This window comes from Pseudopipra pipra, chromosome 9 (assembly GCF_036250125.1).
Source record: "Pseudopipra pipra isolate bDixPip1 chromosome 9, bDixPip1.hap1, whole genome shotgun sequence".
NCBI classification, from domain to species: domain Eukaryota; kingdom Metazoa; phylum Chordata; class Aves; order Passeriformes; family Pipridae; genus Pseudopipra; species Pseudopipra pipra.
Window position 1 is genome coordinate 31094795 of NC_087557.1, and position 20959 is coordinate 31115753.

General features: G+C 41.1%; 1 long non-coding RNA gene across 2 annotated transcripts in view; it reads right to left on the reverse strand.

The window, feature by feature from the left end:
• The window catches only part of LOC135418486 (uncharacterized), a 361572-nt gene that overhangs the window by 127547 nt on the left and 213066 nt on the right, over positions 1-20959 (reverse strand). For both annotated transcript variants that reach the window (XR_010432475.1, XR_010432476.1), the window contains exon 4: positions 19002-19135. This is a non-coding gene — a long non-coding RNA (uncharacterized LOC135418486). The remainder of the gene's footprint in view (positions 1-19001; positions 19136-20959) is intronic.

The window sequence follows — 20959 nt, forward strand, 5'->3', positions numbered from 1 at the left end:
TAACAGAAAATTATTCATTTTCTTTCACTTTCCCTGAAACAAAATTTTTCTCTTTTGTTTTCCAAGTATTATTTTTCTCTGCTGACCTTTATGTGGCCCAAATTTTAGAGGAATGTAATGAAAAAGCCTTGAAGCATCCTAACAGTTACAAATTGTTTATATTACAAACTGACTCCATCCCAAATCAAATGTCAATATACATTTGTTCTCTTAAAAAGCCACGACATTCTTCTTGAAGTATGTTCAGAGAAGTATTGAAGAAAGAAAAGAGTGAGAGCACAGAATCAAAAGAACACGGATTTGGTTTACAGTTGTACCTAATTTGTCTTGGAAATTCAGACACCAAATTCTCTCAGCTGTTCCCATTTTCCTGCAACTCCAAACAAAAGGAATGAACAGGAGGTGTGAAAGTGCCACTGAGGCAGCAGCTGATACAATCTGATACAATCTGATTTAATCTGATATAATCTGATACAATCTGATACAATCTGATATAATCTGATATAATCTGATACAATCTGAGCCTCCCATGTAGCATCAGCAAATGCATGTTACAGAGAGCCAACTCGAAAAATTTGGGGGTTTGAGTCAAGTATCAAAACACAGCACGTGCTGAAAATCACTCGATGATTTATCAACTAACCAAAATATCTGAACAAGTCCTTGGAGAATTATAAGGCAGAAGCAATTTCCACACCAGTTTAATCAATCCCCACTACGATTTCCATGATTTGATGTTTTCAGAGAATTCTGATCCAGTCTTAATTCCCATAGCTTTACCATCTGCACAGCATTTTTATGAAAGGTAATTTTATCCCCTCTACCAACCTGTTAAATATTGTCATGGGAGGATTTATTAGTTTCCATGACTCCAGACAGTATTTTATTCTCCCTCTGTTGTCAGCTGGCAGACCCAAGTTCCTAATTTTGTCAGTTGAAAGCACTGAAACCATTCATTAATAAAATACTCTAATCTACCTGTTCTGTGACTCAAGAGCAACACTTGCCTTTCAGCCCACGGCTGACAACGTCTTTCACAGAAAGAGGGGGGGAAAAAGGAAGTTCTCCTGTGTGATGCAAAGACCTGCACGTTGGGAACTCTAGGCAGAGCTGCCACCCTTCCTGCTGGGAAAATCCATCAGAAGTATGACGACAGTGGAAGTGTAATTGCTGCAATTTGTTGGAGAAATGTACTATTCCATTAAGCTCTAAGCTTTTCAAGAGCACCAAACTCATTTTACTCTTAAAACTCTACACACACTACTGCTGATCTTTAATTGTTACAGTGCAGTGATTAATAAAAGTAGCAATGAGCTCAGCAGCCTGAGCCCACACCAACTGCTCCTGCTTTAGGGAAGCCTGAGATGCACGAGGGCGGGTTCTTTCCAAAGGTATTTATCAGAAAGCTGTTTATTGCTGTAGTAGACCTTGATTCACAGTCATTCCATCCCTCTCAGTGAATGCAGCACAAGGCCTTTAATACTCCCTGCTTGGGAGCTAATGCCTTTAGCTTTCCATTAGGTAATTTGAAAGACCTATTCATTTTTTTTCACAGTCAGCTAACTAATTCTTTAACACTTCATTTCAATACCACTAACACTTACTAAGGGATTGCCTTCACTAAGTGAACAATCTCAGCTGTCTCAACATTTCATCCTTACCTGACATATAGAGCTGTGTCTAAATCAATGAATCACACTGAGGTAGGTCTATCCCCTTGAGCATTTTTTTTTTTTTACATCTAGTCCCAGTGCTCCTCTTCATTGCTCAGTGTGAAACTTCCAAGAGCTGTGGAGAGTAAGACACACTTGCATTTCACCCCCATTTCTATACTGTTCTGTTATCCAATTTAAAGACCATCAGCTCTCCATTTCAGCAGCAAGGACTGCATTTCAAAATGCTTCCCTTCTGATGTACCTCATGGCAAAGGTGGCAAAGAAAAGACTAAGTTTCCTCCTTTGCTGCAAAGACAGTCACATATCATGATGACAGGCAGAGGGTAGGAAAGGTGAACTGGGTTCTTTTTTCCCCCCAGCTTGTCAGAATTTATTCTCTTTCAGCAAAATTCTATCAGATGCACCAAGAATGGATAGCAGGGACAAACTCATGAAAGTTTTCAAGATGAAGCAGTGAACACACAGTGAGTTGGAATTTCTTTTGGCATCAGCTTTGACTGAAAAAAAAAAAAGCTAAATCAAAATGCAGTAATTTATTTACTCCAGGCACACTTTAAATAAGTGAAAAATCACAGAATTCTATCTCCTGGCATGTCTGCCCCACACACAGCAGTGTAAGGAAAAGATACAAATCCACATTAGAAGTAAAACATCACTAAATTTAAGCTAATCTTTCAGTGCCTTCACTTAACAAGACAAAAGGGCCCTACCAAGGTGCAGAATGTGAGTTCCTTTGCCACGTGTGAGCGTGGTGTCTGTGCAGCTCCTGCTGCCCTGGAGAAGTTACTGACTCTCCACTGCCAACTGGGCAGTGCTTCAAATCACCACAGGGGATTGCATCAAGGGACTTGATTTGAACCTTTTCAGATCAATTTTGCAGTTGAATAATGTCAGGATTTTAACTTTTTTTTACACTAAATAGCTCGTTAGTATTGTGCAGGTTGTACATCACCCTGTTTTTGACATAACCAGGTTTGCATTACACTGGTTAGAACAAAAAACAGACCACAAGAAAAAAGAAACACCCACCAACATCCTGGGAGGAAAACAATCAGATGAGAAAAACTGATTCTGGAAGCATTTTTCTATTAGCTTTAGTGATCTAAAACATCAAATGGGTTCTGTCTTTCCAGAGGAATGTCAGCTGAGGGAGAAAAGCTGCTGTTTGCCTGGAGGAATGCCTGGGACTGTGGTCCCTCCAGGGCAGCTCCAAAGCCCTCTGGGAGCTGCATTTCTGCAAAAAGCAGAAGGCACAGAGGCTCCAACAACCAGGTGGGTTTGGATGCTGAGGATCAACAGTCACCCTTCTACTCAGCTCTGAGGGAATTCCTCTGCCAGCAGAAAGCAGGAGTCAACCCAAACCCTACCTTCACAAATGCTAGAGCAGACATAGGACACTGTGATGTTTTACTGCCATAAGAAATTATGCCTTGGGACAACTCAAAGCTGGCTTCTCCACATTCAGAGTTACAACATACTACTGTGATAACTAAAGAATTATCAAACTTTGGTATTATAACTGAAAGCCCAATAAGGTACCCAAAGGCATCCCAGCTTTCAAAGGTAACTACAACTAAACATGACCAGGAGCAAGTAAGGAAAATACAGAAAAAGTAAATAAATGCAAATAAATTACATTGACATTTTCTGAGTACTACTGTCCTGAAGAGTAGCAATATGGATATATTATCTTGGAATCTCATTGTTATGATAGATTTTTACAGTGAAAAGCAATGAAGTCTCGTATAAATCAGAACCAATTCACTTTCTTTATGACTGCAAAGCCCCTTGTTACTTTTACTGTCAGAAAAGAGAATCACTTCATAGGAAATGGTAGAACCAGCTACACATGTTCAGCATTGGAACACAGAAATCACATTACAAGATTACTATTGAGTTCTTTTAACTCAGACAAAGCACTCTTGTTAGCAAATGATACTTTGTATTTGGCCACGATTTGTAAAAGCAGATAACATTTTCCATTTGTATCATAAATTTCATCACTGGATATGGAAGTCAGCTAGTGCTTATTGGCTGCTTGTGTGCAACATGATTCTTGAGAGACTGTCTGCTTTTTTGGATACAGAGATGGAAGCAAAAAATGAGCTTATATTCACCAAATATTGTCAATGCCTGTGGAAGAACAGGGTAGGAAAGTTGGTCTTCCCGTACTCCAGCTCCTGTGCCTTCACTAGCAGAACACATTTCCTAACTTTAAGCACCCTTGTTACCATTTTTCAGATCAAAAGGACAGGGAGGAAAAAGAAAAAACGGAGTTAAAAAGAGTGTTCATATATTAGTTAAAGTATTAAGTAAGCCAATTTTGAATTAATGTTGATCTAATTCTCTCTCTCATACTTTTCCAGAGTATATTTTAAGAAAAAAAATCATCACTATGACAGTCTAGTGAAGCTGGACCCCCGTCAACAAAATACACCTATGTGGAGGATGAAGAATTAGAAGTCACCTACATTATCTTGCAGAACTCCTACATAAATAAAATGGATTTAGAAGAGAACATGCAACATCAAAAATCCATCCTCCAGTCTCAAATAACTCCGTCCCAGTAATTGTTAAGAGTTTCATAAATTCCAGAAAACAAAGCTGACTCTCAATTAAGGCCTGCTGAAGGCAGAACAGATCCCATAGCACTGCCATCTGGGCTGCTGTGAGCACATGTAATGTGGATCTGTCACTGATGGCTTAGCAGGTTATACATCATTCCCCAGCATCAGTCAAGTGTTCTCAGCAAGCACAGGAATCTGCAAAACCAACACAGACACAGCACAAGTACCTCTGACAGGACAAACTCCCTCACATGAGCAATCGTAGAGGGGAATCACAAGCCATTAATATAATGCAGACCATAAATGTCAGCACAAATAGTCAAGTGTGTGTCAACGAGCAGGGCAGAGACATGACTGACCCAGACATCAACTTATGGCAAATGACAGCTTTGGAAATACCTCCAGCTACGGGTACACATTTCAGCTCCATGTGCCACAGATCCAACAGGACAAAATCCATCGTCATTTCATGAGGGAGGGGGGAAAAATCTGTTCCTATTTCCAAAGCCTTGTAAAAAACTGCCAAATGTCCAAGGAGAAGGCAGTGTGCCCCAACACAAACTTGTTCAAGATGTGGCCAGCAGATAAAACCCACCCATGACACAGCCTGGTTAACAGAGGCAGGCTCCACATGCCTGTCACCTGATCGTGATGGAGATTGATCTGCTCTCTTCCTGGCCTAGGCTGCAAGGAAAGGCCTCAGGGACGTGTTAAGGCCATTTTAAGAGCTCACTGGAGACCCAAGTGTGGAAGGAGCACGCCTAAGCCAGGTTCTACATGCAGTCCATACACCATCATGAATAATGAAGTGTTTCAGGCAAAAAAAAAGAAGATATTACAATGACCATTTTTTTCTGTCACAGATTTTTTGGAGGAATTCTACTTGAATTGATTGGGTGTTTTAGGACTGGCAAATACATTTAACCATTTGGTTGAATCCTCAACCATTAACTGTTTTACTGAATAGTAACTTAGTCGAAGGGGCAGGAATTTATATACTTTTAGGACAAAAATATATGAAAGAGCCTTATAAAAGACTGCTGTGAAGGGCTGTTGTTTGCAAACACTTAACTAGCACAACTATTAATTCCTTCTAAAACATGGCAGGTTTTTTTCCTGTAAAATCACAGTGAAATTACAGTTGAGAACTGCACATCACACAGGCTTTCCCTGTATGTTGGGAACATGACAGATATCCGTAATTTTAGGATGATATTAGAAGATACATATAAAAAGCAGTAAATTACTTATTTTCCTAAGAAACCTAAACACACTCTTTCAATTACTAACATTTCCTACTAGCATCTGAATACTTGTATACAAATTTTAGAAGTTACATGTGTTTGTTCAATCTACTTGGGGTTATAGTTCTGCTTAAAAATTTCCCTTCTGAAGAATATGCATTAAAAAAAAAGGAACAAAATGATTTTATGAGAAGAATGAGACCTCCCAGACTCGGTTCTCTGTGTCATTAGCAGGTCATGCCCATGACAAATTCGGTTCCTCAGTTCTGCATGAAATGAGAGCCTTATTATCATATTAGAATGATGATGAAAAATAAGACAATGTAGGGACCACTGAAAATTCTGAAAAATCAAAATTGTTTCAGTGTGAATAGTGTTTTATTGAAGTGTTCAGAATGTGCTAAAAAAATAGGATATGGCTAATGGACTGGCTGAATAAAAAACTGCCCTTTTCTTTAAAAGCATTCAACTGATGTTTATGAGCAGCAGGAATTCCTGGAGCCTCTGCTCACAGCCTCAAAGGGAATGCAGGACACAAATGGGAACGCCTGCCTCGATGCAGGGGGAGGGCCATTCTCCCAAATGCATCCCAGAACACCATGGGATTAAAAGACAATTCAATACCTGTTCATATATCTCCAGCGAACGGAGCCTAAACCAGAAACAGAGCTGTGGGATTTGGGCCACACCCCTTGGCTGAGGAATGCCTTGGAAACGGCCAGGTCAGGAACCAGCGTGAGGGTGGGTTCCCTCCCAGCAGGAGCCACTCCTCAGGGTTCCTCAGGATCATTCCTCAGGGTTCCTCAGGATCATTCCTCAGGGTTCCTCAGGATCATTCCTCAGGGTTCCTCAGGATCATTCCTCAGGGTTCCTCAGAAGCCATTCCTTAGGGTTCCTCAGAAGCCATTCCTCAGGGTTCCTCAGGATCATTCCTCAGGGTTCCTCAGAAGCCATTCCTTAGGGTTCCTCAGAAGCCATTCCTCAGGGTTCCTCAGGATCACTCCTCAGGGTTCCTCAGGAGCCATTCCTCAGGGTTCCTCAGGATCATTCCTCAGGGTTCCTCAGGATCCCTGCTCAGGGTTCCTCAGGATCATTCCTCAGGGTTCCTCAGGATCATTCCTCAGGGTTCCTCAGGATCATTCCTCAGGGTTCCTCAGGATCATTCCTCAGGGTTCCTCAGGAGCCATTCCTCAGGGTTCCTCAGGATCACTCCTCAGGGTTCCTCAGGATCATTCCTCAGGGTTCCTCAGGATCATTCCTCAGGGTTCCTCAGGATCACTCCTCAGGGTTCCTCAGGAGCCATTCCTCAGGGTTCCTCAGGATCATTCCTCAGGGTTCCTCAGGAGCCATTCCTCAGGGTTCCTCAGGATCATTCCTCAGGGTTCCTCAGGATCCCTGCTCAGGGTTCCTCAGGATCATTCCTCAGGGTTCCTCAGGAGCCATTCCTCAGGGTTCCTCAGGATCACTCCTCAGGGTTCCTCAGGATCATTCCTCAGGGTTCCTCAGGATCCCTGCTCAGGGTTCCTCAGGAGCCAAGGGCAGGACTGGTGTGCCTGGGTAGCAGCCAAACCTGCCCCTCCCTGTCCCTCCCTGGGCGTTTGTCACCAGAGAGATGAACATTCCTGGCAGTGATAACACCCCTCCTCCCCTACTGGACTGCTGTGAACACCAGGGGAATTCAAGGAATATCACAGCAGTGGGCTGTGTTTCTGCCACAGAAAAATGGTAACACCACTGCAGTGGTTTGAGATGCTGTAAATCAAATGGCACATTCTTTCATCCAGAAGTGCAAGGCTCACAACTACCATGCAAATATTCTTGATGGCTATGGTGTAATAAGGTGCCTACAATACAGTGATTAACTTGCTGTACACTTGGCATGCGACACAAAATTCAATATTTTCATCTTAAGGTCAGTGTCAGTTGATGATCAGCACTTTAATTGTGTCTCTCCATTGCTAACTTTTCAATAATTCCTAATGCTAATTCAGATTTTCACACTTGCTTGCAAAACAAAATCAACACATAAGAAATTTAACACTGCAGCATAAGCCAAAAACTTTCTCTAAACTGAGTAAAAGTATATTTGAGTGAGGAGGTTTTAAATTAGAATCATGGCATTTGACTTCTCACATTTCCAAAAGGATTTCACCTATGAACACCAAACAGGATTTTTAGCCTTGCAGGATATATAACAAACATTTATTGAGGAAGTTCATCTTTCAAATTCTTACCTACAAAGCAAGTTTGTTATGAACTTGTATTTACAAGGAAAAAATATAGTTCACTTTCAAAAAATCCTTTCAATTCAAAAATAAATAATGTGAACACTAAGTGTCTGTATGGTCTGGAGATGCTCTATGCCTTTAGTATTTGGGTGACATTTCCTGTGTATTTGCTTACTCTAAAGTATATTTGAATGCTGGAAGTTCTACAGTGTTCTCTTAAAATGCCACTACTCTGAAAAGTGACTTCAAAAGACAGGATGGTTTGATGGTTGTTGTTTCTTAGTGATTTTGGTATCAAATGGGTTCCGGTTCAAAGTTAAAAAGATTACTTGCTTTCTGACTGTCAGATCTGCAAATTGACGCTACTTCCAAAAAGTCAAGAGGCTCCCATTGCTAAAATTTCTATAGGATTTGTATGTCCTGTATTTTGCTGCAATAATATTAATCGAGATGCCAGTGTCGCTCAAGAAATGTGCAGTCTATCAATATTATTTCTTGATGCAGCAACACAAAGAATAGCATCCTCTCTATGTTTTAAAATATTTTTTAAAAATAGATTCTCTCTGTATTCTTGAGCAGGCAGATGCAATTCTTTGCACTGCAATTGGAACAAAAAAAAACCAGCAAGCTTTGAAGTAACTAAGTGATGCAGCTACTAATTCTAGGGATCATTTTGGAGTTGCTTTTAGGCAAATACAGCACAATATTACAACAAAGTTTCTTTTGCTGTTGATTTATGGATTAGACAGAGGGATCTTGAACACATAAGCCAATTAACAATTAAAGGGGTTTCCACAGTAACACAGACTAATTTTTCTTCCCCTTTGCTTTCAGGCTACCCCATGCTTTTCCAGCCATGTCTGATTGCACAGGGCTAAAGTGGAATATACTTATTACAAAACATTTTTACCACACTTCAACAGAAGCTTTTTAGATACAGTCAAATTCTGCTTATACAAAGGAAACAAAAGTTTGACTCATATTTTTTCACCCTGCAACTCTGCGTATTGAAAACTGAAGGCAAATGAATCAAGACTGTGAGTTGGGCAGCAGCTCACTGGGGCAGCACAGGAACCTGGGCTGGCACAGGACTAGAAAAATAGTGCCAGCTGAATTTACACTGCAAATGACTCTCGCTCTGTCCTTGATAACTACTCCTTATCCATCATTGATGATCTGCTTACTGTTTGAACAAAGCTAAAGTCCTCCATTTACATATGTAGTAAACACCCTTCCCTCAGCAAACAGACCTGACTCAGTCTGTCCTAGACTGCACTAGACTCCTTAGTGCACACAAGACTCTCAATTTTCTCTTCAAGAGCAGGTTATTCTTTAGAGTCTATCTTTTTGGTACAAAAAAACAACCTATGTTCCTTTAAGAACTCAAGTATCTCAATCTCTTCTGTAGTGTAATTTTCAATTTTTATTACTTGGACTCTGACAATTAGAAAAAGCAACCCAATTTCTGGTCAGAACTCACATTAATAACACACTGCTTAGCAGAGTTCTGTGTCTAGGAGCCACAAACACACATTCAAACTACCAAACTGTTTAGTGACTTATTTTTCTCTCTCAACACATCCAGTGCTAACTTTGGTCAAATTTCCACAGCAAGGGTGAAAGTAATTCTTTGACTCTTCCTTGTGAACAGTAAACTCAGCAAACAGGTCCCCTCCCTTGAAAATTTTGGTGTCTAGAAGCTACGAGACTTCTTGTGTACATCAGCTCCAGGTTGACTGGATGATTTTTAATTTTTTCCTGTCTAATTATGGAGGGATTTACACTCCTTCTCCCAAATGCCACATATCCAAGGACAGGGAGAATTCTATATAAGCAAGAAGTCAGTACGAGGCAGGTATAGTCAGGTGCAGTTTATCCTCCCCAACAAATCATAAAGAACTGCTGAGATAAATCAAGGTAGTTCATCAATAATTTAAATACAGAAGTGCTTACAAACAGTTAAATCTAGAGAAAAGAAAATCTTGCAGGCCAAAAACCGCAGAGTTAAACTTAACCTGTATCAGTATTCCTATCATCTGAGCATTGTTTATCATTGCCATGTACTTGAAATTAAAATGCTAAAGACAACTCCTAGAATGTAAAGCATTTTCCAGAAGATAAATCCCAAAGGAGTGAGAAGAACTGAATCCACAGGTGAGTTGCACTCATTACTGCTGGTGCAGGTACAGGCTGCACAGCATCCTCGGGACCATAAGAAGAGTGTGTGGAAAGAATATGTAGTTTCTCAGTGAGACAGTATTTCCTGTAGAGCTGGTCTTATCCTATCCATTAAAACTCATACCCCCAAAACTCAGATTAGGGGGAACTAGGATTATATTAAATCCTCCCTTCATGAACATGGGTTCAGTTTGTCTCTCAGTGTACACTGTAATATTGCTCCTGACTTCAGTGGTACTATACCAGCTCACTTTGGCTTAGGCTGGCTAAGTAAGTATTAAAACTCTGTTGGTTTTAATACATTATTAGTCTAGAGGTTTCCTTATATTCCCTTTTCATCTGTTAATTGAGGTAATTTTTGTTATGTTTTTCTCTCTAGCTAATGACTCAGCACTTCTTTCATTCCCTGCCTATTAACATTTTATTGTTTTGAATGTTGACACAGAACATGTTTATAATTGTTCAATAAATACCATACCATACAGAAAAAACCAGAACAAGTAACTTCTGGGAAAGTAAAAGACTATGAGTCCTTTCTGGAATCTCATTTAAAATGGATCACAGCATCCAACTGTATCCCGTTACAATATCAAAGGCATTACACTTAAATTAAAGAAGCAGAAATAAGGGAAACCATCCAGACGAATGAAAATACTTGCTCAGGGGAATAGCTTTATTCTAATCCTGAAACTGTATATATATGAAAATCTTCATTATCAAATAAAATCCTAGATGTTGTGACAAGGCTTCCTCTAGTAATCCACAACTGAAAGGATTTCTGGTAGTCCTCTGGGCTAAAAAAAACCCTTGGCCAATTTATACCATAGGAGTATGATCCAGAAAGAAAGAATGCTTTGAGGATTTGAAGATTCCCACTACTTTAGTAGCTGTACTTTTAGCTTTGTTTTCCATGTCACCAGCTCTGAGAGACTAAGATTCATTACCCTCTGTTCCTTTATTAACTGTGCTATCAAAGGCTTATGATCCCTGCATGACTTCAAGATCTCACTTCAACATCAACGAGGTCCAAGATCGATTCCACTTTTTGTCAATATTATTCAAAGACTCTGGATGTGCATCTCATCTTTTATTTAAGGCATCTGTGTACTTAGTCATGCCATGGTAAGTACAGGTTTGATAAAAGCAGGTACAGTTCAGCTGAACTGAATCTACTGAAACCAGAACTGAACACGGTCAACTGGCACTCAAACAGTCCACCCATATGGGTAAAATCCATGTTTATTCTGTGGTCATCTCCAAACAATAGGCCATCAAGTATATTTTTATTAGAAAACTCTGCTTGTTCTACAAATAATTATAGGATGTGATCCTAAAAGACCTTAAGAATTTAAGTTAACAATCTTTAATCATCAACAAACCCAATTAATTCATGGTCTTCTGCATCTATCAGCTGGTCACAAATAAATCAAAAATATCTACCAAACTGTATTAATCAGCAGTATTAAATCCTTATGGTGTTGACTGTATGCATATGAAATTTATTCCATATACAAAATAAAAAGATTTTGACTAAATATGCCACTCACACTAGATTTTAGTTGTCTGATTAGAGACCCTCAGAGTGAAATTTTCAGCATATGCTCACATTCTCCATTGTTAAATCATCCCCAGCATTCACTTCAAACTGGCCACTTCCCCTGCCCTTCCTGTTAGAGATCATTGTCACACTGTCTTTCAGCAAAGGAGAAATTTTGCCCCAAAATAAAAGCATCAACTATGTCAAAAGAACAATAAAAAAGTAGAAAAAAAATCAGTTTAAAAATTCAAGTAGCACTGTCTTGTAGCATTGGCTCTGTTCTAGCAACTGACTCTGAGGATCACACCCCAGAACAACGTGCTCTGAAACGGTAACAGAGAGACATTAAATAGTGCAGCTGGTTAGACAGCAATAAGCCTCTGGAATCTCCCTGGCAGGCTGGTGTTAATTGAACAGGTTTTGTTCTCCACCAGCCTGGTCCTGGTTTATCTCCTCTCAACACTGGGGTAACAGGAGGTGTGAGATGGAGAGCTCCATCTCCACTGGAGCGCCTGTGCAGCCACCCCCTCCTGCCAGTCCCAGACGAGCCCCTTCCCCTCCCTGCCCCTGACACAGCACGTGGGAGGCACAGCAGGACTGCTCACACTGTACACACTGCTCACACTGTACACACTGTACACACTGCACACACCACCCTGGCACACGTCTGTACACACTGTACACACTGCACACACCATCTGTACACACTGTACACACTGCACACACTGCTCACACCATCTGTACACACTGTACACACTGCACACACTGCTCACACCATCTGTACACACTGTACACACTGCACACACTCCACACACCATCTGTACACACTGTACACACTGCACACACCACCCTGGCACACGTCTGTACACACTGTACACACTGCTCACACCATCTGTACACACTGTACACACTGCACACACTCCACACACCATCTGTACACACTGTACACACTGTACACACTGCACACACCATCTGTACACACTGTACACACTGTACACACTGCACACACCATCTGTACACACTGTACACACTGTACACACTGCTCACACCATCTGTACACACTGTACACACTGCACACACTCCACACACCATCTGTACACACTGTACACACTGCACACACCACCCTGGCACACGTCTGTACACACTGTACACACTGCTCACACCATCTGTACACACTGTACACACTGCACACACTCCACACACCATCTGTACACACTGTACACACTGTACACACTGCACACACCATCTGTACACACTGTACACACTGTACACACTGCTCACACCATCTGTACACACTGTACACACTGTACACACTGCACACACTGCACACACCACCCTGGCACACGTCTGTACACACTGTACACACTGCACACACTGCACACACCACCCTGGCACACGTCTGTACACACTGTACACACATCCTGGCAGCTGGCCTGGGCCCTGCTCTCTCCCTTTGTGCTGAGAAATCAGCCATCATCAAATCACTGATGGCATTTCAAAGGTTAAAACAGCACTGCAAGTATTCCCTCTTACTTTCTCTCATCTCTCTAGAGAAGATACCACTAGTTCTTTGAAACAGTAAATAAACCTTAAACCTTTCCGTGTTCAAAGGAAACGCTGGCTTGTCTCAGAGAGTATTCCTTTTGACATGGCCTCCAAAAGCCTGCTCCCTGGCAAGTTCATCCTGTTCCTCAGGCAAGACCTGGGTATTCCCTGCTGTGACAGAGCAAGCCCTTCTTCCCCTTCTCCCTCAGTGGAAAGTACATCTTCTTTCTAGCCAGGGTAACCTTTGACTTTGTCTAGAGCATAACAATATTCGCTCTTTTGAAAGCTTCCTGGAGGACTTCTTCCTTTAAAGCACAGAATTGCCCTAATTGGACCTCCAAGAATGACTGTCGTCCTTTTCTCACGTGGCTTTAAAAACCCACTATCCTCCCCATCTCTCTATTCTGTGGTGTTAGATTCTGTTAGGTTTTAGATTAAAATAAATTAAAGGCAACTGCATGAGGTTAAAGGCACTTTAGGGTTTAAAGCACTGTTATTGCAGTAGCTCTCTCTACTGTGACACTATCATGCATCCATCACATTGTCAGTTCTCTTTTCAGTGCACAATTGACAGAGAACAAGATGGAAACAGTCCATCAATCTGGTGTCACAGCTGTAATAAAAGTCTGCAGCAAGCCTGTAAAAATGCTTCCCCTCAGCTCCAGCAGCAGCGTGCTGGCTGTGGAAAGGATTCAACAGACCTGCAAAGAGAGTCCCATGGAAAAACTGCCACTGGAGGCATTTTGCAGGTACTGAGTGCTTGCTGATACCTCCCCATCACAGCAGAGGAGAATGAGAACTGCCCAAACAAACAAACACCTCTGCAGCTCCCACATTAACACACATAACTCTGCTGTGCCTTCACCTGCTGGGCTGCACTATGGCACTCATTAATATGCAAAGGGACAGAGTCACCCAAGCCACAAACACTCCTCTAATAACTAATTCATAGCAATTAAACACACAACTCTTCTCAATGAACAGATGGTCTAGCATGTGTTTTTCAAGAACACCATGTATTTGCACACTTAGAAAATCTGAGACAACGCACCTGAGCGTGGATTTCTTGTACAAAAATACTGAAAGGCACCGTAAAGAGATCCCAAGCTTTCAGAATAAAGGACACCTAACACGGAAATCCTTACTTGCAGTTCACAACATACACATTCATTCCATGGAAAACGTCTTTCACATGCTCTGCTCACAAACAAGAGGCATGTACAGGGAATATGAGACCCCAGCCCTGCCACCTACAGCTATTCACATTCCTGGGAACAAAAACGCTAACACAGAAGGAAATTAAGGTAAGTGAAGAGACAAAATCATCCAGAGGGTGTATATTTAGGAGGCTGGAGAAGCATAAGAAGCCAAATTAACAGCAAAAGGATGTCTGAGGAGACCAGCTCTCAGGAAAAATACATGGAATAAAATTCTACTTGAGAATACAGTAAATTTCTAGAAACACATATGCAGGTTATACTGATTGATTTTTTTTTTTTAATTAAACCTGATAGGAATTATTTGAACTAAGGGAACCACTCTTATTTTAAAGAGGATCAGGAAATGCCCCCATCATCCTATTCACTCACAAGGAGAAAGCAGTTGGTATATTAAAGTGCTGCTTTGTCAAGGGGAAAACTAATCACAGAATATCTTTACAAACATTCTAACATTACTTTTACTAATAAAATAGAGACTCATTCTTTAAGTTGTTTGTTTCTTATTTGTTTTTTAAGGGATTGGCTCTTCTTTAGTACCATAATCTACCACAAAAAGGTGGTTACAAAGCAGCTGAATTCCACGGTTTTGTCCAGCTTCTTCATAGCCTTTTTGTCAAAAATTTACTGGAGGAATGGTTTTATTTATCAAATCATAATCAGATGTTTGCAGGGTGACCCAGAATATGAGCAATGGCAGATGTGTCTCACACTTTGTGTCACAAGATAATGATTTGAATTAACAAAAATTGTTTTGGTGAGGTCACGGATACTTCTATCATCAAATAAGAGTTCAGCAATCTGGGTAATGAGGAGCAGCAGGAAAAGCAAGTGAGAGAATAGAATGAAAAATAAGATTTCTACTTTTTTTGATTCATTGAGACTAAGCCTTTAACTGTTTTAAGAAATAAGATTTTTCTTCTCAGTTTAAATAGCAGTTCCATTTCATCATTTATGTGGACACAGAAAAACATTCTATAAAACCAAAAACAGAGAACTGCTAAAAGCTGGGATTTAGGATAATTCTTACCACATTGGAAATTGCTCTCTTTCTGATAAAAATTAAGGTTTTTCTGAAAGAGGTTAACCAAGAAAGACAAGGGGGAAGGGGAGGATTCTTTTATCATCCCAGTGAACACAGTGGTTATGATGTTAAAAGACCCACAAAGCAAAGCAGAGCTCTGCCCCATGAACAAAGCTCACACTCACACTCCTCCCTGTGACCCTCCCCACCAGAGGCACCCTGAGCCTGTGGCCATGCCCTGCTTGGTTTGCCCTGTTCATCACTCTGAGCACTCTTGTTCTTCCCTGTAAGTGCTGCAAAGCCAGCTTTATGTCCCAGCTCCATCCACCTGAATGGGAATGAACTGACCAGAGCAACGGGCTTTGTAAGGAATTTCAGTCAGTTCACCTCCCAGTATGCTAGACCAGAGGAATATACAGCTGGGCAGGACTCTACTTTAAAGAAGGGTTCCATTCACCTTCCCTGACAACTAAGATGCAGTGAGAGAGAGAGTAATAATGTTAGAATACCACCTTTTTAATAAAGGCACTCGTATGACAGAAAGAGTCCGTTTGGTTATTGCTTCCAGAGGTGAAATACTTCCTATATGGCTCCAGAATTATGGATTTGCAAAAATAATGCAAGATTTCTCTGATACTGCTGCTTAATGAGAGCATGAAAGCAGGGCCTTCCCAGGCACAGGAAGATTTATCCCACCCGGGCTTGCAGAGCTCTGTGCCCCAAAGCCCTGCAGGTGCCAGGGTGTGGGACTGGCACTGCAGCCTGTGCTCCTTGGACACCTCCTGCCTCTGGCCACCAGGACTGGCCCAGCCCCTCCAGCACCAGAGATCCCTGTCTGTCTGAGGAGCACTGCTGACCTCCAAGATGCTGCAGGAGCTCAAGCAAACCCCTTCTGAGAAAATCAGCACCAAAAGGTTCCTGCTTTTCTACACCTCTCAGAACTGCACCCCATCCAGACACGTGTGCCTTTCACAGGTTCTTCATTCGAACAGTTTTCTCAGGTAACAAAAACATCTGGTCCATCTCTGAAGGAGTGGCATCACCTCGACCATTAAAAGAACTATTAGCCACAAAAGTTAGTGGTGACTGTCCTTATGGGAAGTCATTTTTCACTGAATCAAACACACAGGAAAATTATCAACAATTAGTGGATATTGCAGATTGTGTACACACATTTTGCATTATTTGGTGCTTTTAATTGTTAAGTCTCACCCAAACAGGATTTTGCAATTAGTCTTTTATGTATTTGCTGCATTCCCAGCACAGTGTTAGGCAGGACAGCTTTACATAAAGAATGTTCAGATGTTTGTCTTAGATTAAGGAGGAGGGTGTTAATTGGCAAAATAGTCCCTAAGTTTCATATTAAATATGAGTACATGCAACAGATTTTCAAGGAAGGGGCAACTAAGTTCTACATTCTGTGTTTTCTTTGCTGGTCTTGAAATGAGTGACATAAGGTCTTGCTAATATACAGATGGTCATTTATTTCCATGCCAAAGTAATGGTAGTTTTTTTCCCTAGCTTTTAACATCTGCCCAAATTTATCTATTGTTGTGTTACTCTTAGTTTTCTTAATTAGAGGAGAGAGGGTAATTTGAAGACTCAGTTGGGATACATTTCCCAAACTACCCCATGGAGCCTTGAGTCTTCCTGACTCTTGGGAAATCTAAAAATCCTGATGTTATTTTGGCAGCTCCTGTTTTCTGAGTTTCCTTCTTTCTCTTTTCAGCAGACAGTGCCTTCCTGCAGGTCTCCCACACAGCCAGTAAAGGGGATTCTAACATCCTGTATGGCTGCTAAACTGTGGTGCACTCAGTTCATGGACACTCTCTCGTTTCCACATGTTCCCAATGGCTCCTGTGACAGTCCTTCCCTCAGAACCAACTCATTAAATAGAATTGTCAGGAATCTCCTCTGCCCATTATGTTGGAAGATTTAAATCTCCTCATATACCTGTTTGATTATAGGCTTTTCCTATTTCTAGATTTTCTATTTCAGTTGTTTTTTTTTAAAATGGAGTTTATTATTTCTTCCTATATATCCCTGTGGAGCACTAGCTGGTACCTGCCTGAGAACTGCCCTGAGCCCAGGCTGCAGTGAAAGCACTGTGCAGACAGGCTCTGGGTTACCACGGGAGCTGTGTCCTGCCATCGCTCAGTCCAGCTCGGACACACACACTGCCACAAACTTCAGCTGCATTGGACAGCTCACCCTCCACTGCAGCACAGCATTTAATGCAAATTACCAAGAGATTCTGCAACAACTATAATAATATTTAGGGAAGAGAAAGGTAACATCTTTCCATCCAGCTTATAAAACATTGCAAGGTCCACTCAGAACTGCAACAGACTTCTTGTAAAGCCTTGACATCAACAAATTTCGATCATACATTCCTGCTCAAATGGCACAACCTTCAATGAAGGGATTTTGATCTCTGCAAAGCCAAATTACTTTAGAGGTACTACTCTGAATTACTTTAGAGGTACTGAAAACATTCATTATCTGTGTCAGTTCGCTGTTGCCGCTTACTATTTTATTTAGATTTATTTAAACTGCTGATCCATAGCTCCGTTACATTTTTCTGCCATTCATTTCCCTTAATCAGAACATTCAGTAAACAGTGTTGCTATAGCAATACTGCAACTTTTCATATGACCAAATGCTTGTCTACTGCAGTCTGTGCAAAATAATTTAGAAATATTACTATCAATAGCTAAAGTGGTCTGTGGGTGCACCTAAAATAGTCACCCCTCACTCCAAGAGCTGGTTTGCATGCTGGTGTCAATAAAGGCTACACATAGGATGTACTTTAAGTTTACTGTTCACCTTGATTAATGATGAATTAAATGGAGGGCTAATAAAAGAGCATGAAAGGGGTTTCTCCACCTTCATGCACCACAGAGGATGTTTCTCATCCTCAGGCCTTCAAGGACCGACATTTCTCAGCGTTAAAGGCTAGAAATAGGTCGGAGATTCTCCATTAAACATGCAGTGACCCAAATTTCTGTGCAGGTGGCCCAGCGTAGCAGTCCCTGTCAGTCCAGGCCAGCAATGCAGAAACACCACTCTGGACCGAGGTTCACAGGGTACAATTTGTTTCCCCACTTTTCCTTGTGCTTGACCCATATAAAGTCCTCTCAGGAAAGACTTAGTATTTGAATTAACTTCACTGATGCAGAGTATTTCTCCAGTGTGACTTGCACTGCCATAAAATGAAGAGACGAATGAGGCCCTGGGGGCTTTGGGAATGACGGGCCTTTCACAGGCCTTTGGCGTGGGATGAGCTTCTGCCCACAGTGAATACAGAAAATAACTAGCTAACTCTTTCACTCTGAATATCACTTACAAGACCTAGGAGTCTTCATTACTCTACTGGCTGGGGACTGAAAGTTCCAAAATTAGAAATACACTCAAGGAAAAAAAAATCTGGGCACGCTATAATTGAACTGGTTATGAAAAGAGCTGTGAAGAGACTGTACAAGTGAGGCAGCAAATGTACCACTCACCAGAACAGCAGCAGCAAAAGAACAGACTCTGCAAGCCATTTCTAGGCCAAGGAGGCACAGAGGGGGATAGCAGCCAAAATAATGAGAACAGAGGAGAATTAAAAGTGCTTTACCAAAAGATTCATTTCAAATGTCTATAATAAAGTTGCACAAATACTTCAGTTAATTTATTCTTAAAATAATGCAAATTAATCATACTTTTATTTGATATTATAAAGTTTGTCAGTGTTTTTTCAATAAATTTGACTTAAGGTAGAGATTCATATTAGGGCTTTTTACCTGTGCCCATTCCTTCTAGTCAAAAAGGTTTGACTTCCCATTGCTCCCATCTAACTCACTGATTCTCTGTGATTGGTCAGGGAAGAGCCAGTGAAGGAACTGGGATGATACCAACCTTTTTGTTCATACTGTGTCTGGTGAAAAAATAATTTATAAAAACTTAGTCTAAATAGAGAAAAAGTACAGCAACATACACATCAGAGGCAGATGACGGTAGTCACACATATTTCATGTCCTGTTCATAATTCCAATGACAGAGGCCTCCTCACCAGCTGGTTTTACTGACTTCACATTTCTCAAAGTTGTTCCAACAGCTTGGGAACTGGAATTATCATTTATTAAAACAAAACAAAAAAATGTATGAGGTGTATCTGTGCTCCCTTAACCTTGTTATCATTAATTATTGTGTTGGGAATCAAAATCTCATTTCTGTTCTGTTCTGTTTCTAAAGCTGGGTGGTGTGCATATCACTCTGCCGAGGTACTGGGCTGAGCCCAGGGTAACTGTTGCACACTCCTACTCCATCCCAGCTGTCTCCTGCCCAAGAGTTTGCTTTTTCCTTTGCATCACCTAATTGCTATTCTCTGTGGTTGGCTTCAAAGGCAAGAACACATTAATCAAGTCATTATTTTCTATGATAAAAATGCCAAACCATGTTCTTTTCCAGGTTTTAGTTCTGTTACTAGTGGGTGTATGTACAACCCCCACTGCACACACTCCACTCAGCAACAAGGACACTTGCAACAGCCTGATTTTAAAGCATTTCTGGGTCAGCTTCACCTGCCAAACTATGGGAGGGAGAGAGTGCAGGCCTGTTTATAATGGGCTGTAGCCCTTGTGGGATGATTCTTCTTTTGCCCTGTGTATCCCAGAAGCAGTGATGAAAACTTCACACACTCACTGGCACAGTCTGGGAGTTACACAGCATTTCCCTTGGGGATTTCAGCAGAGCAGCCCAAATTTCATTAGGACTGGATCCCCCAACGCTGACTCCACTGCCTTGCTTCTCCTACACTCTGCATGATTTACAGTGCCCAAGCAGTGCTGCATCTGAGCACCACCCAACTGGCACATGGAATGAATCTTGTGTAAGATGGGAGGTCAGCAACCAGCACAGAAAAATAAATGCGTTCTGAACCATAACTGCAACGCTCATGCCACAGAGAACACATTAATAGTTGTTAAATCCATCAGTGTGCATACAAATATCCCATTATGGGGGATCTGCAGTCTCATTAAATAGCTATCTTTCTTCCCATCAGTTAAATCAATCCCTCTTTCCTTTTTCTGAAACAAAGTATTCCATATTCCCCACAGCTGGCACTCAGCCTAATTTTATGAAAATCTGACAAAATAACTTGGTTCTCACTATGTACTGCATCCAGCCAAGGCTTTAGGCTACATTTGGGATGGCAACCCTGCCCCACCCCCATTCATTCATTAATCTGTTTTCCATAAATCTCAGTGTATAAATAATGTAAGTTCATTATAAATATAACTAATAACAAATCCAGCTCCAAACTATGAATAAACTATGCTCTGGAGTTTTTCCAGTTTCCAAAGAATAAGAATTTTGTCTGACAAATGGCTGAAGAGCCAACCATTTAGATCTGACACAGAAATTTAATATTGTAATAGGAAATTTCTGAAATCAATATAATAGACAGCCCCTGCTGGATGCACATAAAACCCCTGAGTTAAACGACTGTGTCACTGAAGCATTCAGAGACAGGGGATGGTTGGAGGCCCAGCATGTGTTTGCTGTACTACTCTGCTGAAATGAAGCTTTTATTAAGCCACATATCTTATGGAAACTTTCTTTATAGCACTTTTTTTTTTCCTAACTCTGTTTTTCAGAAGAACTTACCCTCAAATATCAGAGGCCGAGACAGACTGCCAGGTAGGGAAACAGAGAAAGCCTCAATGTCCCTTCAGCAATATCAAATGAAGCTTTGTAG